Source organism: Hemiscyllium ocellatum, chromosome 12 (assembly GCF_020745735.1).
Source record: "Hemiscyllium ocellatum isolate sHemOce1 chromosome 12, sHemOce1.pat.X.cur, whole genome shotgun sequence".
NCBI classification, from domain to species: Eukaryota; Metazoa; Chordata; class Chondrichthyes; order Orectolobiformes; family Hemiscylliidae; genus Hemiscyllium; species Hemiscyllium ocellatum.
Genome location: NC_083412.1, coordinates 19766169 through 19771944, shown reverse-complemented (window position 1 = coordinate 19771944; position 5776 = coordinate 19766169).

Below are 5776 nucleotides of genomic sequence, written 5' to 3'. Positions count from 1 at the left end.
ATAAACTCATCTCTTCTCAAGAGTATCAATAGAAATGTTTAGTTACAACTACTCTGATGTTCTATGTATATTACTAGCTCCCCATTTGCATAGGGTAGCTTATAATCAACACCCTATAATTCCAAGTGTTATTGCCCTCATTAAAATTGAATTATTCAATTATTTGAACTTAGCACACATATACATGTGGAATTTAGTACTTACAATTTGAATTCAGTAATTTTCAATTCAGAGTTTATTGTATATCTAATTTGGAACATTTTTGAAATCTTGAATTGACTTATACATATGAAAATATGTTTATGTTTTAAAAACAGCAGAGATTATGCCATGTGGAAGAGGACAAATCTAAAATTCACACCTAGAGTGTATTATATTAGGAAATGGTAAAATTGCCATGGTATTTCCAGACCATCAAGCTGTTCTCTCATTAGAGACATTGCTGAGGGCCTCTTTTGGAATATTGTGTCTAGTTCTGGTCACCCTGTTATATGAAAGATATCATTAAGCTGGGAGAGGGCTTAGAAGAGACTTATCAGGATGTTGCTGGGAATAGAGGGTTTGAGTTATCGGGAGAAGCTGGGACATTTTTCACTGGAGCACTGTACATTATAGAGGTTTATTAAACCATGAGAGGTATAGATAAGGTGAGTGGCAGGTGTCTTTTCCCTCGGGTGGGAGATTACAAGACGAGGGGCATATTTTTAAGGTGAGAGATTAAACAGGGCAGTTTTTTTTTACACATTTGTTTGAGTGTGGAATAAACTTCTGGTGGAAGGCAAATACAGTTACGACATTTAAAAGACATTTGGATAAGTACATGAGTAGGAAATGGGCCAAGTACAGGCAGTAGCACTAGTTTATTTTGGGGCTATGTTTGGCATGGACTGGTTGGCCCAAAGGGTTTGTTTCCATGCTATATGACTCCATGACTCAAGACCGAGATGAGTCAGAGTAGTTTAACCTGAGGGTCGCCACATTTCAGGTGAGGGGAAAGGTTGAGAGAGAAAGTCCTTCATGGTCACCTCAGCTGCTGCAGGAATTGATCCCACACTGTTGGCATCACAAACCAGCCTCCCAGCCAATGAAGCTCATCAACCTACCCCAGAATAGATGATTCATGGAAGCCTAATTGATGTTTTTGCATGGGATCCTGTCAAGAAGTGTCACCAAGCAGTTGCCGTTTAATTAACACGCAATTAACACGGGGTGTTGGGAGGGTTTGGAGGGTGGGACCCAAGGAGGTAGTGAGGAAAGAGATCAATTTGAGACAGGTACAGTTGAGAACAGAAAAGAGTCAAACAGTCAAGCCAGGAAGGAACAAAGCAGAGAACAAGGTAAGACTGATAAATTAAACTGTGTTTATTTCAATGCAAGAGGCCTAACAGGGAAGGCAGATGAACTCACAGCATGGTTAGAAAAATGGTTCAGGGATATCATAGCAATTACAGAAATGTGGCTCTGGGATGGGCATGACTGGCAGCGTAATGTTCCAGGATAGAAATGCTACAGGGAGGACAGAAAGGGAGGCAAGAGAGGAGGTAGAGAGGCATTTTTGTTAAGGGATAGCATTACAGCTATACTGAGGGAGGATATTCCTGGAAATACATCCAGGGAAGTTATTTGGGTGGAACTGAGAAATAAGAAAGGGATGATAACCTTATTGTGATTGTATTATAGATCCCCTAATAGTCAGAGAGAAATTGAGAAACAAATTTCTAAAGAGATTTCAGTTATCTGTAAGAATAATAGGGTGGTTATGGTAGGGGATTTTAACTTTCCAAACATAGACTGGGACTGCCATAGTGTTAAGGGTTTAGATGGAGAGGAAGTTGTTAAGTGTGTACAAAAACATTTTCTGATTCAGTATGTGGATGTACCTACTAGAGAAGATGCAAAACTTGACCTACTCTTGGGAAATAAGGCAGGGCAGGTGACTGAGGTGTCAGTGGGGGAGCACTTTGGGGCCAGCGATCATAATTCTATTTGTTTTAAAATAGTTTTGGAAAAGGATAGACCAGATCTAAAAGTTGAAGTTCTAAATTAGAGAAAGGCTAATTTTAATGGTATTAGGCAAGAACTTTCAAAAGCTGATTGGGGGCAGATGTTTGCAGGTAAAGGGACGGCTGGAAAATGGAAAGCCTTCAGAAATGAGATAACGAGAGTGCAGAGACAGTATATTCCTGTTAGGGTGAAAGGAAAGGATAATAAAGGTGTAGGGAATGTTGAGGTTTTGGTTAAGAAAAAGAAGGAAGCATATGTAAGGTATAAAGTTAAAAATCACACAACACCAGGTTATAGTCCAACAGGTTTAATTGGAAGCACACTAGCTTTCGGAGCGACGCTCCTTCATCAGGTGGTAGTGGAGGGCTCAATCCTAACGCACAGAATTTATAACAAAAATTTGTAGTGTGATGTAACTGAAATTATACATTGAAAAATTGATTGTCTGTTAAGCCTTTCATCTGTTAGAATACTGTGATAGTTTCACTTCTTTCATGTGTAAATCACAAAACCTTTTTTTAAAAGTTGCATTCTCAGGTTAGCTGCTAACAATGGTGATAGCTAGATAATATGTTGAAGGTGTTAGCCCTGTGTGTTCTCTGTCTATGACCTGAAGTTTAGATTGATTCTAATCTAATAAGTGAGATAACAGAGTTTTACATAAATTCCTACAGTTTTTGAGCTCAGAGTTCTACATGAATGTATGCAGTTTTTGAGCAACGTGCAATGTAACTCTGCAATACAAATTCACTACACAAAATATATGTGTGCATGTGGGTCTTTGTCTGTGCGTGTGTGTGTGTCAGTCTGTCTGGGGTGGGGGTTGTGAGTGTGAGAAAGTGTGTGTGTGTGTGTAGTAGGTCTGCGAGGGGGTGCATGTGTGAGCGTGGGAGTGTGTGTGTGGGTGTCTGTGTGCACGTCTGTGTGTACCTGTGTCTGTGTGTATGTGAGAGTGTGTGTGTGTAGTGCAATGGTGATCACCTCAATGTGACATGAACCCAAGGTCCCGGTTGAGGCCCTCTCTATGGGTACCGAACTTAGCTATCAGCCTCTGCTCGGCCACTTTTCTCTGCTGCCTGTCCTGAAGTCCACCTTGGAGGATGGTCACCCGAAGGTCCGAGGCTGAATGTCCTGGACCACTGAAGTGTTCCCCAACTGGGAGGGAACCCTCCTGACTGTTGATTGTTGTGCGGTGCCCATTCATCCATTTTCGTAGCCTTTGCTCTATCTTATATGTTGCAGACAAGGATGCCCAGAGGCATGGTACACTGGGGAAACCGAGCAAAGGCTACGACAACGGATGAATGGACACTGCACAACAATCAACAGCCAGGAGGGTTCCCTCCCAGTTGGGGAACATTTCAGTGGTCCAGGACATTCAGCCTCGGACCTTCGGGTGACCATTCTCCAAGGTGGACTTCGGGACAGGCAGCAGAGGAAAGTGGCCGAGCAGAGGCTGATAGCTAAGTTCGGTACCCATAGGGAGGGCCTCAACCGGGACCTTGGGTTCATGTCACATTACAGGTGACCATCACTGCACTATATACACACACATACAGATATTCCTACACACACACACACACGCTCACATACACACAGACACAGGTATACACAGACACCCACACACACCCTTATAGACACACACACTCCCACGCTCACACATGCACCCCCTCGCAAACTTAAGACACTCTGCACCCACTACACACACACACACACACACACGCACACATATATTTTGTGCAGTGAATTTTTATTGCACAGTTACATTGTACTTTGCTCAAAAACTGCAGGAATTTATGTAAAACACTGTTATCTCACTTATTAGATTAAAATCAGTCTAAACATCAGGTCATAGACAGAGAACACAGGGGGCAAACAACTTCAACATATTGTCTAGCTATCACCATTGTTAACAGCTAACCCAAGAATGCAACTTTAAAAAAAAGGTTTTGTGATTTACACATGAAAGAAGTGAGACTATCACTGTATTCTAACAGATGAAAGGTTTAACAGACAATCAATTTTTCAATGTATAATTTCAGTTACATCACACTGCAAATTTTTGCTATAAATTCTGTGTTACGATTGAGCCCTCCACAATCACCTGATGAAGGAGCGTTGCTCCAAAAGCTAGTGTGCTTTCAGTTAAATCTGTTGGACTATAACAAGGTGTTGTGTGATTTTTAACTTTGTACACCCCAGTCCAACACTGGCATCTCCAAATTAGGTAAGGTATAGACTGGATAGATCGAGTAAATCCTTAGAAGAGTGTAAAGGCAGCAAGAGTATACTTAAGAGGAAAATCAGGAGAGTAAAAAGGGGACATAAGATAGCTTTGGCAAATACGGTTAAGGAGAATCCAAAGGGTTTTTACAAATACATTAAGGACAAAAGGGTAACTAGAAAGAGAATAGAGCCCCTCAAAGATCAAGAGTGTGGTGCTGGAAAAGCACAGCAGGGCAGGCAGCATCAGAGGAGCAGGAAAATTGATGTTTCAGGCAAAAGCCCTTCCACCTCCACACTCTTAGCTCTGATCTCCAGCAACTGCAGTACTCACTTGCCCTTCTCAAAGATCAAGAAGGGCTTCCTGAATCCCTTCCTGAATCTCTTCCTGAAGAAGGGCTTATGCCCGAAACGTCAAATCTCCTGTTCCTTGGATGCTGCCTGACCTGCTGCGCTTTTCCAGCAACACATTTTTAGCTCCTCAAAGATCAGCAAGGCGGCCTTTATGTGGGACTGCAGGAGGATGGAGGTGATACTAAACGAATATTTTGCATCAGTGTTTACTGTGGAGAAGCACATGGAAGATATAGAATGTAGGGAAATAGATGGTAACATCTTGGAAAATGTTCATATTACTGAGGAATAAGTGGTGGACATCTTGAAATGCATAAAAGTGGATAAATCCCCAGGACCTGATCGGGTGTACCCTAGATCAGCAAGGCTGCCTACATGTGGAACCACAGGAGATGGGAGAGATGCTAAATGATTATTTTGCATCAATGTTTACTGTGGAGAAAAATATGGAAAATATAGAACGTGGTGAAATAAATAGCAATGTCTTGAAAAATGTCCGTATTACAAAGGAGGAGGTGCTGGAAGTCCTAAAATGCATAAAGGTAGATAAGGTATACCCTAGACCTTTGTGGGAAGCTAGGGAAGTGATTGCTGGGCTACACACACACACACATACTTACTCACACAGACCCTCTCTCATACACAAGCTCTCTCTTCTACATACACACATACACCCCTCCACACTCACACACATGCACACCCTCTCACAGGCTTATACCTCATCACAGTCACACACATACTTTACCAAGCTTGCACACACACAAGCATACACTCTCTCACATGCTCTCACACTAACACACACATACTCATTCTGGCTCTCTCTCCTGCATGCACACACACATAGGTTTATGGGGTGAATTTGCATTTGCAGAATCATATTTGCAAGTACGTTCTATTTTGCTCAAAAAATGCATAACCTACAGGCAGTCAATCCATGTAATATTTTGTAAATTCCACTTTAGAAATAGAACCAGTCTGACTCATGATTGGGACACAGACAGACTTTAACCTTGCACCTTTAATGCATTGTCTGAGCTGAGATGGTACCTTTTGTTATAAAACCTTAAAGTATCTTGAGAATGTGACTTAAAAGAAGTTCTGAGTTTACATATCAAAGAACTGAAACTAGCAAACCCATTCTAGAAGATGAAAGACTTAATCTAGGTTTGTTCAATCTATCATTTCAGCTGCATGA